Here is a 24,918-nt window from a genome sequence, read left to right as displayed (position 1 = left end):
AGAAAAAGATAAGGAGCTTTTCAGGCACAAGAAATAGTAAGGGCAAGAGTACTGCCAGAAGAGACCAAATCATATATTCAAGAAACCATATATGCAATGTGGCTGGAGCTCCAGGGAAACAGAGAAGTCTGATAAGGCAGGGAGAGATTTCCTTTGTCAAGATCAAGCTGTGAAACTCATTCCAACCCTATGCAGTAATTCACTCAACTTGTATAAAGAGGGTTACTTCAGTCCCATTTGAGAGTCTAACGTGCTAGTTTGTCCTCAACCTAAATAGCTTTAAAAAAAAAAAGAACATACAACATACTTGGTTTTATGATGGGTATGTGAGCTCCAAACACTAATTACTTTCCATCAAACAGTCAGGAAATGCTGCTGCTTGAGAAACCAAAAAGTTATCTGAACTGGGTAATTACTGAAATATGTATAGCTCCTCAAGATGTCCAAACTTCTCTGGCAGACTCTTACTTTGTTGACTCATAGGTTAAGTACATAGCAGGCCCTCAATAAACACTTAATTAAATTACAGTAAGAGAGAAAGAGAGAGACCTTTAATGTATTCTTTATTAAAGGGCCAAGTGAAATGAAGACTTAAAAAAAAAAATTCCCTATCATTTTTTTCCCTTTCACGGGAATTTGGTCAGCATATTTCTTAAGTATCTTGTTTTCAGATCAGACTATTTTTAGTTGAGAAAAGCTCTGAGAACTGGAAGTCTCTGGGCAGCCCAGGTGGCTCAGCGGTTTAGCGCCTGCCTTCGGCCCAGGGCCTGATCCTGGAGTCCCAGGATCGAGTCCCACGTCAGGCTCCCTGCATGGAGCCTGCTTCTCCAACTCTGCCTGTGTCTCTGCGCCTCTCTCTCTCTTTCTCTCTCTGTATCTCTCATGAATAAATAAAATCTTTAAAAATATATATTTAAAAAAAAGAACTGGAAGTCTGTATTTTATTGATAAATTATTACATTCTGACATTAAGTCTCCAAGTTAGTTCCATGCAGAGGCAGCAGACAAGCATAGTAAGCTTCAGTAAAAGTCATGGTTCATTCATGATTCACTGTCAATAAATACTGTTGAGAATATAAAACAGCATGATCAAGGAAAAAATTCAGAATGGATGAAGCAGAGAGTGTATCTAGTTTGGGAGCTATTAGGAAATGATGTAGCTTAGGAAATAGTTTATTAGGGCCAAACAGTAAAAGCCATGTCAGGTTAAAGCATCCTAAAGAGTCAGGGCATCAAGTTCTCAAGTAAAGTCAAATTTGCATTTAGCCACTGAGTGGAAGATGAATTCGAGGTGGGTGAGACTAGAGGCAAGGGGGCCATGTGGGCTGTTGCAGTCATTCAAATTAAAAAGATGATGGTTTTGACCACAGTGGTGGCAACATAGATGTCACTTGCTATAACATGGATGAACCTGGAGGACATTATGCTAAGTGAAATAAGCCAGTCACAAAAAGACAAATACTGTATGATTCCACTTATATGGGTTATCTAAAGTAGTCAAATTCATAGGAACAGAAAGTGGAATAGTGGTGACCAGGGGCTGGAAGAAGGGAAAATGGGGAGTTGTTTAATGGGTACAGGGTTTCCATTTTCCAAGATGAAAAAGTTCCTCTTCTTCTTCTTCTTCTTTTCTCCTCCTCCTCCTCCTCCTCTCCTCCTCCTCCTCCTCCCCCTCCTTCTCCTTCTTTCTTTTTCAGATTTTATTTATTTATTTGATAGTGAGTGGGAGAGAGAACATGAGCAGGGGAAGGGCAGCAGGAGAGGGAAAAGCAGACTCTCTACTGGGCAGGGAGCCCAACATGGGGGCTTGATCTTGAGACTCAGGATCATGACCCAAGCCAAAGGTAGACCCTTAACCAACTGAGCCACCCAGGTGCCCCCAAGATGACAAAGTTCTTACATGCTATTGATTAACATTATAAATATACTTAACACTACTGAACTGTACATTTTAAAAAGGTTAAGATGGTAAATTTTATGTGTTTTTTACCACAATTTTTTAAAAAAATGCAAAGGGGAGACGAAGATTTTTTTGTTATATTTGGTTTGGTTTAACTCTTTGCTCTATTCAACCTCTGAACAATGTCTCTTGCTATTTTACCAAACGGTAAAATGAATATGGCTAAATACAATCTGATCTGTAGGGCAACAACATTCTGCATGGCCCCAAATATCTTACCTTATTACTTGTCATGCTACTTAACATTTTCCTCCATCAATGTCATAGGTTTTTTTAAAGCTTGCCCTAAAATATTATTGAAAAATCACTTAAAATGTAAGAAGTAGTACACAGAATAAAAAATGAAACCTTACAACTCTACTCCTGAGAGAGTAAGAAGAGAGAACATAAAGGTTCCACATAAAAGAATAATTTAAAATGAAAATGTTCAACACCAATCATATCTTGGTGGCAAGGAAAATAGATTTACAATCCTAAGGAGGCAAGATAAAGTACAGCATTTCAAAGCTAGAACCTCAGAGATGTTTAAAATCTCCCCGCTATATAAAAAAAAATTTCCCCACTATAACTTTCAGAAATCTCTGTGAAGATAGAAATCTGAAGAGTGTTGAGTCTCAGCAAATGGAATTAAAGAAAAAATCAAAGGCTTAAATAAACATCAATTAGACAAGAATCATCTGTTTTCAGACAAGAAGGCCATCTCATACATATATCAAGTTTCTGTATGATGACAACATGAAAAAGTAAGAAAAGCAAGGGTCACAACTAATCAGCAAACTATATGAGGATTAAGGATGAGAAACAAGATTGGGAGCTGGGCTTTGTCCTCTGAGATTTACCTCATCACTAGAATATCTACCTCAGTACTGCTTCTCACCAAATATTACATGATGGTTAAGAGCTTGGGGTCTGGAGTCAGGCAAACCTACATTCAGATCCTAATTCTGTCTTCCTTAGCTATCTGACTCCAAGCCAAGTGACCTTCTCCACCTTTGAGAATATTAGTAATTACCTACAGAACTACTGTGAACAATTAATGGTAACACAAGTAAACTACTTATCACAATGCCTGATCCATAGGAAGTACTCCATAAATGTGAACGGATATTACCTATAAAATGGAACCAATGCACACATCCAGAAGATTAAAAAGAAGTAAAATGACATGTATAATGCCTAGCTATACAGGAAGAAATCAAATGGTAGATATGTAGATATTATCCTCTTCTACTTTTAGGGAATTCTGTATCATTCAGTGTCAAGCTGAGTATGAAGTGACACAGTGCACTGATTAAGAACACAATGGGTTTGGAACTCCTGAATTCAACTTCTAACTCTGCTACTTATTAGCTATGATATTGGGCAAGGTATTTACCTCACTATACCTTCCTATTTTCTTTCCTTTTCCTTTATTTCCTTCCTTCCTTCCTTTCTCTCTCTCTCTCTCTCTCTTTCTCCATGCTCCATACCCAGTGTGGAACCCAGTGCAGGGTTTGAACTCATGACCTGAGCTGAGATCAAGAGTCAGATGCTTAACCAATAGAGTCACCCAGGCATACCCCACCTTTCTGTTTTCATCTGTAAAATGGAAAAAATAATAAGTACCTATCTTACTGGGTTGTCATGAAGATTAGACAACCCTTCATTTAAGTACTTTATATACAAAGCCCTAAAAATAAAATCTGGAACATAAGTACTATATACGTATTACCATTTCTTATTTTAATAGTACACGTTTTGTCTGAGACTGGTGTCCATCATGAAGTGAGAAATTTAGTTTGGATGAAAGTAATTTAATATTCTTTTTATGGTTAAGAGAAGCCCAATGGAAATACTCTTAACCTCAAAAATTGTGTGTGTGGGGGGGGGGGAGGCTAAAAGAAAAAGAAGTTAAAACAGAGGAACTTCATCATTACTAAATAAATGTGACCTCATCTATCCAGAAATAATTATGGAAAAAAAAGTGCTTTCTGGTTCTGCCCTAATTATGCAAAAATTCAGATGAAGGCAGGCTACTTTCCACAGAAAGAAAGAAATCATTTTTCCTAGTCTTACTTAGAGCAGCCTGATAACCAACACAACTAGAAGGACTGATGCAACTGCACATCATTTTTATAGAAAGGAAACATCACGTAGAACAGAATAACCAATTTTGTAAGCCTTCTTAGAAATGTCTTTCTGGGGATGCCTGGGTGGCTCAGAGGTTGAGCATCTGCCTTGGGCTCAGGGTCTGATCCTGGAGTTCCAGGATCGAGTCCCACATCGGGCTCCCTGTGAGGAGCCTGCTTCTCCCCCTGCCTATGTCTCTGCCTTCTCTCTCTGTGTCTCTCATGAATAAGTAAATAAAATCCCTTTCTGGGATACGAAGGCTCAGTGGTTGAGCGTCTTTTGGCTTAGGGCATGATCCTGGGGTTCGAGGATCAAGTCTCGCATCAGGCTCCCTGTGGGTGCCTGCTTCTCCCTCTGCCTATGTCTCTGCCTCTGTCTCTGTGTCTCTCATGAAGAAATAAATTTAAAAAGCTTAAGAAAAAAAAAAAAGAAATGTCTTTCTGTATTATACTAGCATTTTCTTTTCATACCCCACAAATCTTCATCCCTGGACAAGTCAGGAGAGGTATCTAAAGGGAAAAATGAAGCAAGTAAGCATACTTTAGAATTAGAAGGGAAATTCTAGGGATCCCTGGGTGGCGCAGCGGTTTGGCGCCTGCCTTTGGCCTAGGGCGCGATCCCAGAGACCCGGGATCGAATCCCACATCGGGCTCCCGGTGCATGGAGCCTGCTTCTCCCTCTGCCTGTGTCTCTGCCTCTCTCTCTCTCTCTCTGTGACTATCATAAATAAATAAAAAATTTTTTAAAAAAAAAAGAAGGGAAATTCTATACTTATTCTTAGAAGGTCATGAAGTCAATCCTATGGATTGGTATCTGTAGCTAACTTACGAAGTGAACAAAATAAAATAAATAAATAGAAAGAAAAGAAAAGAAAAGAAGAGAAAGAAAGAAAGAAAGAAAGGAAGGAAGAAGGAAGGAAGGAAGAAGGAAGAAGGAGGAAGGAAGGAAGGAAGGAAGGAAGGAAGGAAGAAAGAAAGAAAGAAAGAAAGAAAGAAAGAAAGAAAGAAAATACTAAACGGCATCAACAACAAATAAAATTGATGAACTGTAATTTATCGACTTAAGAGTCTATGCCTACAAGGCTACAGGTGTTTTGAAAAAAGATCTTATTCATCACCAGCCTTTAGTACATAACCTGGTACACATGAAAGGTGTCCAATAAATGGTTATTAGATATAGTCAGTGAGCACCTCCCCTCTTGCGCAAGGTACTATGTTAGGTGCCAGAGAGCTCATAATGGTTCACTTATGTTGATGCCAAATGTTTGAGACTATTTAAAAATTAAATGAGGCCAGATTTGGTTAAGAAGCTGCAGCTGCAGTTGCACCTGCTCTCATCTCAGAATTATTCCCATAGCAAGGCTAGCCTCTTCTGCGTGCCTGCTGAAGCAACAAATATTTCTCTCAAATGACGGGCAGTCACTTCATAGGCAGCTTTGATATGGTATTCTTTCTGCTCAGCAAAGGAGGCAAACTCCAGAATCTTTGGTCATAAAAATGTGATGGTTAGCAAAAGCAAGTGCTGAGTAAGCTTGGTACACTTCCAAATGAAGACTTGCCATCTAAAATTCAGAACTGAGGATGCCAGACAGAAGAACATCTGGATTTGCTCCTCTGGCTTTGAGCTTTCTCTAGGAGATGCCAGGAAAAAGTATGTGCTGCCACTATGTGCATGTGCAATTGCATACTCAAATACTGTATTTTTAGATAAGAGTCCAAGACTTGGCAAATGGATGGAATGTAGCACATGGGTCTTCCTGAATAGAGAATCATGCAAAGGAAGGGTTTCCTTGCAAAATATAAACTAGGCAAGATGTGTATTGCCCCTCTGTGTCACATTTTGGAAGAATCTACCCAAGAGAATAAATACTTGGGAATTAGTCTGAGGGGTACAGATGCACTCCCTCATTAAGTACCTCTCATGAAGTACATGAGAGGCAAAAGAGCATCATTACCTCAAAACCACTAAGTTTATCAAACAATAACTCTTTATTTCCCCACCCCAAAGAGATAAATATATGTGATAATACTTTGGTGCATACAGAAAAAAATACTGAGCTGCGGACTCTTGCAGACAGACGGTGTTGATACTAAACAGTGTGAGTTTTGGCAGCTGCACTATGTACTCTTTCAAATTCTTACATCATTACTCTGGTAAGGGCCCTGTACCAAGTTGGCAAGGGTTCTAATGTGGTTTGGAGAGAGAATTTCTTGCCTTTTTAAAAAAGATGACGTACAAATAGCCTTTTTTCATACAACAAGAAAATGAAAATATTTACTCCAGATTTTGTTTTAAAGGACAAAGCCATATTATATTCCTAAGTTATTAATAAAGTGTTGGAAATAATTCTGAGATTTTAAAGACCATTCAATACAAGCTCTAAAAAGACTTCTAAAACAGTACATGAATGTCTCTTAAAATAGAATGATCTATTTGTGGCAATAGAGTCAGTTATAAAGAATGATAATTATCTTCATACTTATACTGCAATTGGCAGCTTAGGTATCTTTTGCAGGCCAAGAATGGGAAGCCCTCCTTAACTTCATCCATGAGAACTTGTATAAGTTACTTGACCTCAGATTCTTTGGGTCCTCAAATGCAAAATGAAATAATATTACTCTACAAGATAGTTCTCACAATATCAAGTAATACTCAGTAAGTATTAGGTAGGCTTATGAAAGACAGAACCTTTAAAATTGGTGTTTAGGGCAGCCCGGGTGGCTCAGTGGCTTAGCGCCACCTTCAGTCCCGAGTGTGGTCCTGGAGACCTGGGATCGAGTCCCACATCAGGCTCCCTGCATGGAATGGAGCCTGCTTCTCCCTCTGCCTGTGTCTATGACTGCTTCTCTCTTTCTCTCTCTCTCTCTCTGTGTGTGTGTATCTCATGAATAAATAAATAAAATTTAAAAAAAAAGAAAAAAGAAATTGAAAAAATAAAATTAAATTAAATTAAAATAAAATAAATAAAATAAAATAAATAAAATTAAATAAATAAAATTAAATAAAATAAAAAATAAAATAAAATAATAAAATAAAATAATAAAATAAATAAAATAATAAATAAAATAAAATAATAAAATAAAATAAATAAAATAAAATAAAATAATAAAATTAAAATAAATAAAATAAAAAATAAAATAAAAATAAAATAAAATAATAAAATAAATAAATTAAAAAATAAAATAAATAAAATAAAATAAAATAAAATAAAATAAAATAAAATAAAATAAAATAAAATACAATAAAAGTGTTTAGGGGGCAGCCCGGGTGGCTCAGCAGTTTAGCACCGCCTTCAGTCCAGGGCCTGATCCTGGGACCTGGGATTGAGTCCCGCGTCGGGCTCCCTGCATGGAGCCTACTTCTCCCTCTGCCTGTGTTTCTGCCTCTCTCTCTATGTCTCTCATGAATAAGCAAATAAAATCTTTAAAAAAAAAAGTTTAAAAATAAAATAAAATTGGTGTTTAGGGATGCCTGGGTGGCTCAGTGGGTGTCTGCCTTTGGCTCAGGGTGTGATCCCGGAGTCCTAGGATCAAGTCTCACATTGGGCTCCCTGCATGGAGCCGGCTTCTCCCTCTGCCTCTGTGTCTCTCTCATGAATAAATAAATAAAATCTTTTTAAAATAATAATAATAAATAAATAAAAATAAATTAAATTGGTATTTAATTAGAACTACCATACACGTAAAAGAGCTAAGTGGTCTAGCTCTTCTCTAGTAAAATTCAAGAATGGAAAAACATTATATATAAGTTGATTTCAAGATCAAGATTGGGTTTGTCCTCTTTAAACAAGTGATATCAGAAAAACAAGACTTCATTCTCTAAACTTCTCCAGTAACATCCAAGGACAAAATCCCACACCTTTAAAATAACAGGTTAAAGAAGAAAAGAGAAAAAAAACCTTTAACACTCATAAGTGAGGTATAATTTGACATGTTTATAATGACAGGATTTTCTTTCATTTTTATCACTGTTTTCATTAAAACTAATAATAGTAAAATGAATCCTCACTCATAGTCATAATCAAGATTTTGCCACATATACTTCAGATATGATGACAACTATTTTATTTTTTGAGGTATAATTCATATATATATGGTAAGGTAAACAATCAAGTTTAAGTCTGATGAATTTTTACATATATATGCATAACACATACCCAGCACTCAAAACAAATTAGAGAATATTTATAGCAGCTCACAAGATTCCTTCATGTGACCTTTCTCCCCTGAAAGTGTCTATTATTCTGAACTCACATAGCATTATTTTGTTAGGTTTTCCTTTACCACTAATAATCAGATATAGCCTTTACTTTTCTGTTTTCCTGAATAAATTGCCAGCGTCTATTTCAATTACACACCCCATTAAAAAGCAGTTTATATAAGACTCTTAATACCAGTAGTAATAGTAAAAATAAGCAAAACACCTAAAAAACACAGTAAAAAAAAAAGTCCACATATTTAGACTACAAATAAGCCCTCCCAACGTTCTTAAAGGAGCAGGAAAGCGGAGAATGGTAGCACAGAAGAGACCAATGGGAAAAGTAGACTTCACTTTGATTTAAACTAAAAAAAAAAAAAAAAGCACTAATTTTTTGTAAACAATAAATATTGTAATCAGTATACGCGTCTAAACCATATTTAAGATAATATTCAACTGAAAATCTAAAATAAACCCTTAATATGTTAATTTTTATTGCTTGTCAGTGTCTGAATAAATCCCACTCCAAAGACATTTTCTTTAGAGTTTACAACCATTTTAAGGCCACGCTCTCATGCCTGAAAGCTGACAGTTCCCCTAAATGAGCCACAATCCTACAGTCTTAGCCCCAGTATACATACATGAATTTGAAAAGTGTCCTAATCAGCAGCTTTTTCATGGAGTAACGTTAACTGTAGAATTTAGTATTTGAATCAAACAACACAACCTAGTTGATCTGATATATTCAACAATATATACCACTGTTCAATTAACATGTTCATGTGACTGGACAACATAGGACTATAAATTATTTTTGTACATGGAAAACAGTGGAGTGGAGTGGAATAGAATATCTATGTATAGTGACAAATGCAATAACAACTATCTTATCAGAAGGATTGTTGGGAGCATTAATTAAGATAACACAAAGAAAGGGTGTTACTTTTCTCACCTCCTCAGCAGTTCTTATCCCTTCAGACCTACATGGACTAAGCTGTGATCTGACAGAAATGCCCTCTCCTCACCTCCATATCCTGAAGCAGCACAAATAAAGATTCTATTACTAACAGCCAAAACAAAACTTTCACAAATTCATTTGTGAACCAAATTATCTCTGAAAGAGTTAAGAAGTAAGCTTTGGGATAAATTCCTTTCATGAGTCTGCTTTCATATAACCTAGTTAAGACACCACTGCAGAAACAAAACTTTGAGAAGGTGGTAAGAAAGCCCCAAAGGGAAGAGCTCTAGCCTTAAAGAACTTCCTAGAAACAAAAGATATGCTGAGGGCATTATCAGGAAGCAAAAGTACCCAAATTCATGTGGGCTTACCAAGAAATGACCACCACTCTCCTTCCTACACCTAAATCTCAAGTTTCCACTCAGGATGCTAGCTAAGCATTTATGGTTAGTCCTTTATACAGATGTTACTCTTCAAATAATCTTTTTATAGAGACTATACAAAAATAGAGCAATTATTATAACTGCTTCTGATCACTGTTTATTTTGAAGACAGAAATAATCACCTGCCAGTTACTGATTTTACAGCAACTGACAGCTTATAGAGGATGCTTTGATTTCCAAATTGATTTTTTTAAGCTGCAAACTGACTCCTATCTTTAAAAAAAGGAGTGAGCTAGACTTTTATAACTTTCTTCCATGTGCTTTGATCTAAAAAATAAATATATCAACTCAAGTAAGCACCTCCCCCCCATCCTCTTGTAGAGTCATCTCTAAGGAGTCAAAAAGGGTACTACTTAATCAACAATAATATGAACAAATGTTCACATTTTTCATTGATTTTTCTAACTTAGGAGTTGGAAACATTTGACACACACCCCCTCAAAATAGATACACAATGAAACTTTTAGAATAGATAGATTACAGGGTTATTCACATCTCAAAAGGAAATCCTGCATGGATTTAAAAATCAGTATACTTAAAAAAAATAAAAATAAAAAAATAAAAATCAGTATACTTAAATTATGTCATTTATGTACTCTTCAGGTATACAATGAAAAAGCAAGGGATATGCACTTACAGTTTAATATAAACACTTATCAAGTGCCTGATATATTGTATATCTAAACAAAATGGCTATTTTCACTGAGTTTATATTAAAGTAGAAAAGCTTTGCACACAATTCTAAAATAAGGTACATCATGAGACATGCTATAGAACCAAGGACGAAGGAATAGATGTAGGGGAGAAATCTGGGAAGGCGTTACAAAGAATCTGGCATTGGGAAAATAATTAATTCTACTCAATCTAGCCCATGTTGTTTTCACTCCTCTGAGCAAATCATACTCCTATTAGAGTCTCATTCGTCATACAGAAAGTGAGGATTATACCAAATACCTGGCAGACTTCTGAGAAAATTAAATGTGGATGATTTATGTATTTATGTAAAACTTATATATACTATCTATATATATACATATCTATATGCAAATAAATATTTTAATCTACTTACATATAAATATATACACTTAAGTATATATAATATATATTCACATGATTTATACATATATTAAATATACATAGATTTATTTTATTTAAAGATTTTATTTATTTATTCATAGAGACACACAGAGAGAGAGAGGGGCAGAGGCACAGGCAGAGGGAGAAGCAGGCTCCATGCAGGGAGCCTGACGTGGGACTCAATCCAGGGTCCCCAGGATCAAACCCAGGGCTGCAGGCAGCACCAAACTGTTGCGCCACCAGGGCTGCCCAAATATACATAGATTTATATATAAATATGTGTGTTTACATATACAAGTCACAGTGCCTACACTGAAAGGATGCTCAAGAGAAGGTAGTTATTACAAATGCTTACTAAAAGCTTAATCCGGCACCCCGGTGGCACAGCGGTTCAGCGCCACCTGCAGCCCAGGGCGTGATCCTGGAGACCCTGGATCGAGTCCCACTTCGGGCTCCCTGCATGGAGCCTGCTTCTCCCTCTGCCTGTGTCTCTGCCTCTCATTCTCTTTCTGCGTCTCTATGAATAAAATCTTAAAAAAATAAAAATAAAAAATAAAAGCTTAATCCTATGTCAGACTAATAGTGCCTCTGTGTCTACACACCGTGGTATGCTTTTATTTTAACTTTTATTTTATTTTAAAGTTTAACTTTAAATAGTGCCTCTGTGTCTACACACCGTGGTATGCTTTTATTTTAACTTTTATTTTATTTTAAAGTTTAACTGCTTTTATTTTCCAAAGATCATAAAAAAGAACAAATGCCATGTGATTTACTTCTTATCCCCCCACAAGGAGAATAAAACATACATAGCAATAATACTGTAGAATCCTTAACAGAGGAATCAGTAAGACTTGGAAAATGTGTGGTATTTACAATGAGAACATAAAAAACTGATTCATAAGATATAGAAGAAAAAAGTTCCTAAATGCAATATTTAGGCAATCTGCATTGACTGAGCAACTTTCACTGAGCTTCCAGTATATGCAAACAGCCTCTTAATACTATGCTAAACCAAAACTAGATCCCAGGGAACATCTTTCCTATAGCCCACCACAGTCTTAACCCTGAAGGGATTAGGGAAGTTTCAACCATTTGCCTAAAGTTTTTGTTTTTGGGTTTTTAGAGAAGGGAGATGGAAGACAGACACCGTGGGGGGTGGGGGAGGGTGGAGAAAGGGGTGGAGGGAGAGAGAATCTTAAGCAGGCTCCATGTCCAACACAGAGCCCAACTTAGGGCTTGATCTCACAACCCTGAGATCATGACCTGAGCCAAAATCCAGTCAGTCACTTAACTGACCGAGTCACCCAGGCGCTCCATCTAGAGTTTTTTTTTTTTTTTTTTTTTTTTTTTATTCATGAGAGACAGAGAGAGAGAAAGAGAGAGAGGCAGAGACACAGGCAGTGGGAGAAGCAGGCTCCATGCCGGAAGCCTGATGTGGGACTTAATCCCCGAACTCCGAGATCACGCCCTGAGCCAAAGGCAGACGCTCAACTGCTGAGCCACCCATGCGTCCCTCCATCTAGAGTTTCTTAATTGGACTCCATAGCCGTGATTCTCAGAGTGTAATCTACAGATGTCTTCAAAACCCTTTAGAGAGCCCGCAAGGTCAAAACTATTTTTGTACTAATTATAAAAGGACATAATTTGCCGTTTTCACTACGTTGACATTTACAATGATGGTGCAAAGCGAAAGTTGGGTTAAACTGCTGGCTTTAGCACTAATCAAAATGTATTGACAGTCATTATTGTAGTCACCACCACCACACACTACCAAAAAAAAGCCATTTTAACTTAAGAATGTCCTTGATGAAGCAATAAGATTTACTGATTTTAAATCTCAATGCTTGACTCTGCAACTTTTTAATATTTTGTGTGACAAAATGGAAAATACACTTAAATCACTCCATACTCTGTTTGGAGGAAATGCACTTGAAATTACTGTTTGAGTTGTGACATCAACTAGCAAATTTTTTCATGGGCCACCATTTTACTTGAAAAAAGCAACAGAAAATTATGGTGATTCAGACTTGGATGTTTGATAATTATTATCTTGAAAATGAACAAAGCAAGCATGTCATTTTGAGAAAAACAACTGGCAGTATTTGTTGCCAGGGATAAAATTTAAGCCTTTAAACAAAAATTAAAATTTTGGAAAATTTGTATTTGCCACTGTGAGCCTCACAGCTACTCAGAAGGTATTTCCGAGATTAGTGGTAATATTAAGAAAATTGATTTACTGGATTTTATATGATGAAATGTGTCCATATTTAGAAAATCTCGGTAACTTGTTAAACCAGTATTTTCCAAATGACCAAAGCATGAGGTTACAAAATCATTCATGGGTAAAAGACTTAAGCAAAGTATAAGACAGATTAGGAGATTTTAATGGAATAGAGTATGAAAGCTCATTGATATGGTTTCACATTCCGCAGTGCAAATAACCTTTAAGAAATTACCAACTATTGAGATCTGATGTAACATCAAGAAGAAAATACACAATTATCCAAACTATAAAAATTCTCCTTTTCCCATATATATGTATAGAGGCCAGATTTTCTTCATATATTTGAGCCAAAACAATATATTGAAACGGATAGAATGCAGATACAGATATACGCAGATATGAAAATTCAGTTGTCCTTTGTAAAACTAGATATTAAAGAGACTTACAAAAATAATGTCACGTTTCTCAGTAAAGTGGGTTTTTTTTAGGAAGCTATAGATATTTTTAGTTATTTTTATTTTAAGATGTTATTAATGTTGCTATATAATAGGTTTATTATTTTTACTTTAAATGAATTAATAAATATTTTTAACTTTCTCAACTTAATTTTTAAGATTTTTATTTATCTATTCATGACACACACAGAGAGAGAGGCATAGACATAGGCAGAGGGAGAGACAGGTTCCATGCAGGGAGCCCGATGTGGGACTCGATCCCAGGACTCCAGGATCACGCCCTGAGTCAAAGGCAGATGCTCAACTGCTGAGCTACCCAGGCGTCCCTCAACTTAATTTCTAATACAGTGAAAGGTGATAGGTATATCCCTTATAAGCAAAAGCTCTTGGGAACCACAATAATTTTTATGAATGTCAGTTTTTTGTGTGTGACACAAGATCTCAAAGATCCTGATTGTTTTATTTATTTTTTTAAATATTTTATTTATTTATTCATAGAGAGAGGGGCAGAGACACAGACAGAGGGAGAAGCAGACTCTATGCAGTGAGCCCGATGTGGGACTCGATCCCGGGTCTCCAGAATCACACCTCAGGCTGCAGGCAGCGCCAAACCGCTGTGCCACCGGGGCTGCCCGATTGTTTGCTTTAGTTGGTATAAATTTTTTATGATAAAGTATGGAAATTGAAGTAATATATAGCAGAGTCAAGACTTGAATCTGGATCTCCTGATTTATTTATTTATGAGAGACACAGAGACAGAGAGAGGCAGAAACACAGGCAGAGGGAGAAGCAGGCTCCATGCAGGGAGCCTGATGTGGGACTCGATCCTGGGTCTCCAGGATCACACCCTAGGCCGAAGGTGGCGCTAAACTGCTGAGCCATCCAGGCTGCCCTGGATTCTCCTGATTTTAATTTTACCTTTACTCTGCATCAAGATTCCTTTAGTCACTAAGACAATGGGTTAGAGAACTCTTATTGCATTCTTCCCAGTAGGCAGGAAATTCAACCAAATAATTACAATAATAACTGAAATTTGAAATGTTACGTGTCACGTATTTTTATACTCCTGCTTTCAATTAGTTCCCACAACAACCCAGTGGTATAAGTACAATTAATTACTTACCTCCATTTTGCAGATGAGAAACAGAGGTTAAACTACTTGCCAAAAATCACACAGCTATTACATGGCAAGGCTGGGATTTGAAAATTAACACTTCTAACAAAGAGCTATATCAGCAAAAAAGCTTTCTCATAACAGCCAATCAAAACATTTGTATGGTCATCAGCAATGGCATTTATAGAAATAAAGGACCTGAGACTCTGGCCCAGTACACCGTCAGATATAAAGAGAACAAAACACTAGCCTGGAGTATGGCCACATAAATTTAGTTCTACACAGAGAATAGCAAGAAGACAAGCAAATAAGGAAATGTGCTAGATATAACCAGACTCCTTCTCTTCCTTACCCATCCAGCATCTCTACCTTCAACAATTAAAAAGAAGTGACAGGAGTCAAGGGTGAAGGATTTGTCACTGACATACAGCTGGGGCAGTGAAAACTCTTGGCAGGTGAGAAGCTATAACTTCTCTTCTATGCAAACAAACCCCCAAGCTGAGTCCTCCTGGCTTTATCACACTAAGCCTTGACAAGAGCCATCATTAGTGTCCAAACTCCACTTTTTCCAGGCTGATGACATGTGTCAGGCCTTGATTCCTGGTGCCCTTGCTGCCTGCCAACTCAGGAAAGGCTTCTGTAATGCCTTTGGCTTTTTTGAAAAACCTCAAGTCATAAGACAGCAGCTGACACCAACTCCCTCCAGAGGATGGACACTTGGCCAGGAGCCCAAGCTGAAGTGGATTTGGAGGTTCTTGATCTTTACTGAAATCATTCCTACCTTCTCACTGGCAATTAAAATAAATTCTTCCCCTGAGAGCAGCCAAAGGTTCTGTAAGCCTCTTCCATCTAGTGGTAGTCACCTTTGATTAGAGAACAGTGTTAAAGTGTAGCAGCACCTGATAAATGTCAGAGCCTGAAGAGCCTTCACAGACTTTTGATCACTTACAGCTATTCCTCATTTCATACCACGGACAGTTTTTATGCCAACACCACTCAGCATCACTTACTTAGTCAAATACTTCAGGCCAGGATGCTAAATTCAAGTCAATGGTCCATTTGCAATAGTTCTGGGTGCATCCCTAAGGCTAAGATGTTTGACCTGCCAGGCAGGTAGACTTCAAGTACTTTTCAGATGGCCAATAGGATAGCAGGAAAATTCTGCAAAAAGCAAGCCTTTTCATTTGGAGAGGCAGTATTGTATAAGTAAACAGCCATGCCCGTGCATGCACCATCACCACCACCCCCGCCCCAACACACACACAGAATCAAGGATTTTGATTCTGACCCACTGTATGACTGCCAGGTCTTCATTTCCATTCTAAATCCATTTCTTCAGGGCGTCTGGGTGGCTCAGTCAGTTAAGTGTCTGCCTTTGGCTCAGGTCATGATTCCAGGGTCCAGGGATGGAGGAGCCCCACCTTGGGCTCCCTGCTCAGCAGGGTGTCTGCTTCTCCCTCTTCCTCTGCCCTTCCCCCTAATGCTCTCTCTTGCTTGTTATCTCTCAAATAAACAAAATCTTTAAAAAATAATAATAATAAATTCATTTCCTCATCTGTTAAAGAGAAATCTAAATCAGAGATTCCCAAATGTCCATGAAATGGCAAATCACAATCCCCTGGGGGCTTCTGAAAACTATAAAATCCATTCCCAGAGGATCTGATTTATTTAGCTTAGGGCAAAGTCTAGAAATCTGCATTATTAGCAATCCACTTTTCCCATCATCACACTTTTAATTCTGATGCAAAGTCAGACTTGGAAATCACTACTAAATGACCTCTAAGACTCCTGATAGCTTTTAAAGTTATAAAACTATAGATTGAAACTTATTTTCTACTCTTTCATCTCAGGAATTTTCCCCTATCCATGATTAGCATTCCTAACCAAACATCAGGATTGTCCAATTTCAGGTTAGCAATGGAAAAATAACTCTAAAACGAGTAATGTCATGTATTAATAGCTTACCCAACCTATTTCATTTATGAAAGTATGAGGTAGATCTAAACATAGCTTTTCTAGAAAATATACATCCAAAAATAAAACTTTTAGGACATCATACTTTGCAAAGATTCAACTATTTGCTGGAAATAGCCAAGGAAACCAACATTTAAAAAGCATTTTCCCTAGGGGCTCCTGAATGGCTCAGTGGGTTAAGCATCTGGACTTGTTATCAGCACAAGTCTTAATCTCAGGGTTGTGAGTTCAACCCTCGCATTGGGCTCTATGCTGGGTGCGGAGCCTATATACCTACGTACAAGCAAACATACATACATATACATAATAAAAAGCATTTTTTCCTGAAAGTTCAAAATAAAAAGTTATAGAATGAATGTCTAATTACCTATAACTTACAATGTCTTAACATTATAATCTACCTGAAACAATATACTTTATAAGAACAGACATCAAGTTTTTAAAGCATATAAAGTATCATATGATTAAATTTGACCCAATAAACTCAAACAGGACAGTGAAAGAAATACAAATTCTTATATTACTGAAAGTTCATCAGGGTTTCGTCATTATAAAAAAGGAAACATTGAGTCCTTTGATTACTGTTCTAGTTTATTTCATTAACTGGTTATTGCAAAACACATGCCTCTTGGCTCTCAAGGACTTCTAAAATCTCTGCCAACGCTTTTCACATACCACAATAAAATCCAAGATTCTTTCCAGCTTAATGCCCATGAATATGAACTACTGCATGATTTTGATTCCTATTTCTTTTATAACTTTACATTCCCAACTCACTTAATATATTCACTCCTTCAGCTTGGCTGAACAACAATCCTTGGTACAGAGTTACTTAGAAGAGTTGTTCATTGATTACAGATACCCTGTGAATTAATTTACCATGGAAATGTTAAGTTCTGCTTCCTGTGGGTTTGCAAAATAATCTAAAATAGTAAAATCTTAACACATCAAGTCATTGTAACTAGGGGATAGAAAATTCAGGTGGTAATATATGTCACACTTGACATATATTACCTTAAGAATATTTTAATAGATTTTGAAAAGAAATGTCCCATTTGAAAAAAAATACTGTCTTTTGGCAGTAGGCCAATTTGCTATTTCAGTGAGTTAGCCTGGGCACCTCCTCCTGTCTTTCCCACTCATCTAAAATATCTGAAATAACCTGATACAAAGTTGCCATGTCAAAAAGTAAAATGCTGCTGGGGTTCTGGGTGGCTCAGTCCATTAAGTGTCTGTCTTCCGCTCAGGTCCTGATCCCAGGGTTCTGAGATGAAGTCCTACATCAGGCTCCCAGCTCAGCGGGGATTCTGCTTCTTCTCCCTCTGCCCTTCTCCCCTGCTCATGCTCTCTCTCCCTGACACTCACTCTCTCAAATAAAGAAATAAAATCTTAAAGAAAAAAAAGGCAAAACATTCCAAGCTGCAGAGTTTAAATTTCTTTCTACCTCTCAATTATCTGGTAAAACCTCAAGCAGCCTAAACATAAGAATGACCAAAAATTCCATATACAACTGCAATCTTTAGTGTACTTTTTTCCTCCTCCCTAATATCCAAGTAAACACTCTGGATCCAGCAGGCTTTGTAAGCACTGCCGTGAAACAACACATTCTCTCAGCCTAACTTAAGGCTAGAATTAGTAGTCATAGTGCTGGGATCAGATCCAAACCAAATGGTTGCTGGGGAAGTGAGGAGGGGTGTTGCAAAGTATGTTAAATTCATTCAAATATTTGTGTAACTTCTCATCTGGCAATTTCTTTTAGAAATTCTAATTGTATAAGCACAGATTTTTTAATTAATAGTTGGTATCTGCAATTGAGTACAGAACTTGATGAGGCCTAATAACTACTTTTCCAGTGATCATCACTGTCCAGTTATCACTGTTTGATTACATTATAGGTTAGAGCATAGGGAAAGACGTGACTACATGATGGTGACAAGCTGCAAAAGTAGCAACATTACACCAATGACAAAACTGGATGGTGAAATCTTGGTCTACAGCTTTGAGAAGTGTCTAAACAGACAGCCACCAGAGATAGTGACTTCCTCTTCTCTCCCATGCTACTAATCCCTCAAATATAATCTTTTATTGAGGGATCCCTGGGTGGCGCAGCGGTTTAGCGCCTGCCTTTGGCCCAGGGCGCGATCCTGGAGACCCGGGATCGAATCCCACGTCGGGCTCCCAGTGCGTGGAGCCTGCTTCTCCCTCTGCCTGTGTCTCTGCCTCTCTCTCTCTCTCTCTCTCTGTGACTATCATAAAAAAAAAAAAAAAAAAAAAAAAAATCTTTTATTGAGTCTATGCTTCTTGTTTCTTTCAAGTATATCAAGAGGCCTCAAGAGGACTATGAAAACAATTACTTCTCCAACATGGAGCAATGCGGGTTTCAATATTTTGTAGAATCTCTGGAAAAGGAAAAGAGGTAAGTGAAACAGTAAAGGATAGCATGGTGAATTCTGACAAACTGAAAACCAATCTAAATCAAGAATGAAATTTGTAGTTAAATTTGTAGTTCCTATAACTCTTGGTTAATTTAACTCTTTATGTTTTTTTTAGCCCTTAGACTTTATCCCTGCAAATTCATTTAAAATATGCAGTGTATGCCTCAAACTTGCCTGATGATAAAAACTAAAATTAAGGACTTAAAGCAAATTAAAGGATGAGGATGATGGTGGCCTGCCCTACCATGAAAATTAATGATCTCAAACACAGTGGGAAATACCCCTGTCATTCTAGAAACCTGCCTTTCACTCTGCTCTAGTTTTTCAAGTCTATGAAAAGCATTCTTCTTAGAATGCAATGAATTTAAGCAATGGTATTATGTAAACATCTAATGGCTTGGAGCAGAAGTCAGTATTTTTTTAAAGTCTGAACATCCATCCAAATGGTATAAGGTACCAACATCTCTTCATACTATCAGACCAAGGGGAAAACTGTTTAAATTAAACACATTAAAGAGTTTTTAAACTACTACACAGTAACAGTTGTTTGATTTTTTGTTGTCGTTTGTATACAATTCACTGTCATAACACTGAGAACTCAATAAAGCTGGCTAACTGGAGTGTTGTGACAGAGGGTGAAATAATTAAATTGACATAGAATGTAAACAGTTTACATTCAAACCAAATTTTCAGTGCCTGATTTTTTTTTAAATGTGTACCATTTGGCTCCTTTGAAAATGAATTTGAAGAGAGTCAACCTTTAATATTTAAACTCAAAGCAAATGACAATAACTATCCCTGATTAAAGATTAACCTTAATTCAGCCAGGAGTTCTGCAAGCCTTTCTTCAACTGAGCACTCACTCCTCAATCCCTCCCATAATAAAATCCTACGTTCTGAAACCCTCCATCTCTACTCATATAATTAATTCATTTTCCAGATTTTTAATCAAGGACCTTCAGTAGCCAATAAAAAATAACCTGCATGGCATGTCTATAATGTACCAATACTCTTTATACCAAAGGCAAAGACACCTGACATTTTAGTTACTGTGACCGTACAGAGGAGAAATAGAGGCTTTCTACTAGGTGATGGGGTTTTTGTTTTTGTTTTTTCAATATGGAAAATAACTTGTAGACTACCACTAAATCTCTGTGGTAACTTAGTGATCCAGGATCTCAGCCAGAGAGATTACCAATTACGAAGGTCAATTTTTTTCATCTTCTTTATGAAATATTTCACCTACAGACCCACCTACTCTTCATACAGGCAAACAAGGAGAAAGAGTTTACTCGTTCAATATAGCTCTCACTGAAGATGCTACTCTCAGATATAGAACAGTAAGTTTTGTGGTGAACAAGGAAGAGGTGATATGATCAGTTAGCTGCACATTCATAAAGTCCAGTATTCAAGTTCTGGCTTATAACTGTGACTCCTGGCTATGTAACTGCGCAAATCACTTCATCTAAGACTCAGTTTTTTCCTGAAGTACAAATGGGTTGTTTTGAGTTTCATGAGATAAAAATACACAAATCTCAGCACATAATAGAGTCCACAATATGTGTTAATTTCTTTCTTATTCATGTCCTTTAATAATGAACCTACTATAAAATGAGGCACTTGACATTTTCAGAATTAAAAAATAATACCACTCAAAGCCATTTTCTCAGCCATCCATTGGAGACTGCTTGTATAAATAACTACAGTCTCGCAAGTTCATTAAGTTCATTAGCTCTCTGCTGTACACAAATTGATTTCATAATCTAAATACTCTCAAGTTGAAACCTGGAAAAGAGTATGAGTGCCTCTATAAGCAGTGGTTTCACTGCTCATTGGCTCCTGGAACATGGGTACAGGCTGAAGAAGGGCTGCCACGGCCAGAACCCAGCCTTCAGAGGACTCCAAGGAACATTCAACGCTGTCGGTGAGTTTGGGATTTGAAAAAACCACCGACCGTTGACTGTACCTTGGGGTCCTTACAAACAACACTACATTTCCTGAAGCAAAGGAGCAGGCTGTACCTTCATATGTCACACAGGATCACCAGAACCAGTCCTGCTGCCTATCCCCCAAAGGTGGTCCAGTGAATTTTGTAAGAGCTCGCCCTATTTATATTGCCCATCGTTCCTTCCTCTTTGTTGTGTTCTTAACAAATAAGCGTTTCATTTTAACAAGATAAGGAGAACTCCACTATAATACTTAATGTACTTAAAAATGTCTCCTAGAAATATGCCACTCTGGTGAGAAACAGGATATAGCAAGGAGAAAGATTAAAAATATATATTGATCTTGAGCAAAATCCAATTAAGTATTTTACACCCATTTCTCCCACATCCCCTCAAAACTTTAATTAAGGGCAAGAGAAGGATTTAATAAGTAAAGTAGCATATAACTAACATCTTGCACAGCCCTTATCACAGTCTACCTCCAATTACAGTTAATATGGTTAAGTTTTGACAACCCTATTAGAATACGAGCTGTTTGAAAGCAACTATTGTCTATTTCTATCCACACATATGCTTATTCAAATATTTGTTAAATTCAAGAAAAAGTCAGGTCTGGAGTCAGATATCTGGGAGGAATCTTGGTTCAACTCCCTAACTAGCTATGTGACTACAGGCAAGTACCTGAGTTTCCATTTTTTTCATGTATAAAATGGGAGATAATAAGAACACTTAACCTCATGGAGTTTTGAAATTCAATGAGATTAATACATAAAGTGCTCTGCACCATTCTGAGCACACGGCAAATATTCAGTATACGTAACTACTATTATTATTTAACCCAAAACATATCCTGTGCTAATTTACCTAGAAAAGCACTCATATTTCTCAGTCCAAAACAGAGAGGAAGAGTCAGGACCCTTGACTCTTGTTTACATCTACCAGGTATGCAAGAACTGCCTGTGTGGTCACAAAGCTATCTATTAGCTTCTCCACAAGTTCCTTCCATTCTCTGAACCATAGTTTCTTGTCTTAAAGACTCTCACAGCTCCAGTATCAATGTTAGCTATCATTATGTGGACCCTCAATCATTGGTTACCAAGAGACACACCAGACCCAGACCTCAAAGAACCCGTGTGGAAAGAAGAGCCAGGAATTCAGGAGGGCCAAGATGGAAACACTGATGGCTGCACTCAACATTCATTGCTGTCGGTGGGTTTGAGTCTGAATCAACTCACTGATCAATGAATGCAAACTGCGGACCAAACAACCTAAGGGAAGCAAAAGCTGAGTCACCTGAGTGCATCAGTTACTGTGCTGGGTGGAAGCTGATGCTGTCTCCAATACACCAGCTAAAGCCTCTCTTGCTCTCTTTTGTTCTTAATATGAAATAAGCACTCTAAATTCCTAGTGCTTTTCTTTTTCTTATTTTTAGAAGATGTTCTAGAGTTAAAGAAATTATATATATATTAAAGATTTTATTTATTCATGAGAGATACACACACAGAGAGAGAGGCAGAGACACAGGCAGAGGGAAAAGCAGGCTCCATGCAGGGTGCCTGACGTGGGACTCGAGCCTGGATCTCCAGGATCACACCCTGGGCTGAAGGCAGCACCAAACCACTGAGCCATCCGGGCTGCCCAAAAGAAATGATATTTTATAGGTAGAACAAACTGTATAGCTTGATATCACACAGTATTAAAAAACGAATATTTTCATAATTTTTTAAACTAAAAAAATCACATACTATTTAAAATTCAAACATTGAAATATATAAAGTAAAAATTGAACATCTCTTTCCTCATCATCTTCCATTTCCTTAATGGAAATCACCTATAAATATAATAAATAAGTTTAAGAACCTGTTATAATCAAACTTATATTATCTAGTATTTATCATTAAAATAATAAATACCATAAACTAGACATTTTAAGTCTTTAGAGGCCTTATCCATGCACATACTGATAGATACCTATCTATAATTTTCTGGGGCTTTTGGGAGATGGCTTAAACAAACATGAGCTCATTTTATATTTACTGCTGTACAATCTTTTTCACTCAGCTATACTAGACAGCTATTATAAATAGCCTTCTGCAACAATCTTGTCATATTTGTACTGGTTCTTTAAATGACTATATACTATGCCTTAGTATGAATGCCCTGGTTATTATTATTCAGATATGCTTAATCTCTTTTGACTCAAACTATGAGGCCCATTCATTCCAACTTTTGCAATGTCCCTCAAACAAGAAAATAACCTAAGTGAAATGGGAAATGCACATTTTTCTAAACAAAATGTAATATAGTACCATTTCTGACTTCTGTAACATAAAATGAGATGAGCCACTAAATCTTTCATGATAATGACAGGAAAATAAAGGCTTTGGTCACCAATAATTTAATCATACACATAAGTCTAAGAGAAGGGATCCCTGGGTGGCGCAGCGGTTTGGCGCCTGCCTTTGGCCTAGGGCGTGATCCTGGAGACCCGGGATCGAATCCCACACATCGGGCTCCTGGTGCATGGAGCCTGCTTCTCCCTCTGCCTGTGTCTCTGCCTCTCTCTCTCTCTCTCTCTCTATGTGACTATCAAAAAAAAAAGTCTAAGAGAAAAACAGATTCTCACAGCAAAGTCAAACTAAATAAAGCAGTAGGAAAAGTGACTTATCAGGTTAGCCTTCCAAAATCAGGGATAGAAAGGAAGTAGAAGTGCAGAAGTACAGGTATAGTAGACAAGAACTAAAAAAGAAAAATCAAAGGCAAGAGAAAAATTAAAAAAAAAATGACAAGAATTCAGGGAAAACAAAGGGTTCAGGTTACTGTTTCCCAATCTGGTTGTATATCAGAATCATTTAGACTGGCTGCTTTAAAAATTGCAGATTTCTATATTACACCAGATATAGGGTCCTGAAAAAGAATCTGTATTCTTTTTTTTAAAAAAGATTTTATTTATTTATTCATGAGAGACACACACAGAGAGAGAGGCAGAGACACAAGCAAAGGGAGAAGCAGGCTCCATGCAGGGAGCCCGACGTGGGACTCAATCCCAAGTCTCCAGGATCACGCCCTGGACTGAAGGTGGTGGTAAATCGCTGAGCTACGGGGGCTGCCCTAGAATCTGTATTCTAACAAGCATTCTAGTGATTATTTTTCACCCACCAATTACTTTCAAATTTTCTGAAAACATTAGAAAAGACTGTCCAACATGTTCTTTGGAAAATGTACCTGCAGCATAAGTATGCCACTTACTTATTTACACAGAGAATCAATAGTCTTTAAATATGCCAATAAAAAATAACACATTTCAGCCACCAAAATCCTATGTAGTTTCTCTTGGATAAAACTAAATGCTACAGGAAGGGAAACAATTATGTGTTTAAGGGTATTTTTTGCAGCTAAGACTGTAAATAAACACTCGCAATGGAGAATACCTGTGGTATATACAGGGAACATAAGCAGAATAGTTCAGAGATTGTGTTGGGGAGTCATGAAGAACAGCACTGAAAAGGTAGAAGGACAAATGACAGAAGACCTTGTGAGCCAGGCAGAAATATTCAGAATTAGTGCAACAAGGAGCCACTTTAAGCACCGAGCTCCAAAAAGAGATAATGAAAGCAAGACTTTGGGAAGACTGACCAAGTATATGAAGCAGAAGGAAAGAAAGAGAAATGTGAAAAGAGACAGAGTCAGAGACAGAGAGAGAGAGAGAGAGAGATGTTCCACAAATGAAATGAACTAAAACTGAGGCTGCAGGAGTGGAAAGAATAGAAAGGATATCTCCAAAAGGCATTTTTCTTTTGTTTTTGGTAATTTTCTGTTTTTCCAAATAGATTTGTTTTCTTTTTTGGTACTATGTAGTTACTGAAAAAGTCATTCAAAAGAGAGAAAATTAAGGTCCACTAACTGGCCCCCCTCACATCATCCTGTTGCGTGTATAATACCCTCCCATATAGGGCAGCCCCGGTGGCGCAGCGGTTTAGCACCGCCTGCAGCCCAGGGCGTGATCCTGGAGACCCTGGATCGAGT

General features: G+C 37.3%; 1 protein-coding gene and 1 long non-coding RNA gene across 6 annotated transcripts in view; one reads left to right on the top strand and one right to left on the bottom strand.

Annotated features, from left to right (window-relative positions):
- The window catches only part of NR6A1 (nuclear receptor subfamily 6 group A member 1), a 222,293-nt gene that overhangs the window by 126,179 nt on the left and 71,196 nt on the right, over window positions 1-24,918 (bottom strand). The window lies entirely within an intron of this gene.
- Window positions 1-24,918, top strand: part of LOC112677191 (uncharacterized) — a 71,701-nt gene that overhangs the window by 16,448 nt on the left and 30,335 nt on the right. Inside the window, exon 2 of the long non-coding RNA XR_003146893.3 lies at window positions 18,827-18,927. This is a non-coding gene — a long non-coding RNA (uncharacterized LOC112677191). The remainder of the gene's footprint in view (window positions 1-18,826; window positions 18,928-24,918) is intronic.

The sequence above is a fragment of the Canis lupus genome, chromosome 9 (assembly GCF_003254725.2).
Source record: "Canis lupus dingo isolate Sandy chromosome 9, ASM325472v2, whole genome shotgun sequence".
Lineage (NCBI taxonomy): Eukaryota > Metazoa > Chordata > Mammalia > Carnivora > Canidae > Canis > Canis lupus.
Note: the sequence above shows the minus strand (reverse complement) of the source record. Positions and strands in the feature narration are given on the sequence as shown.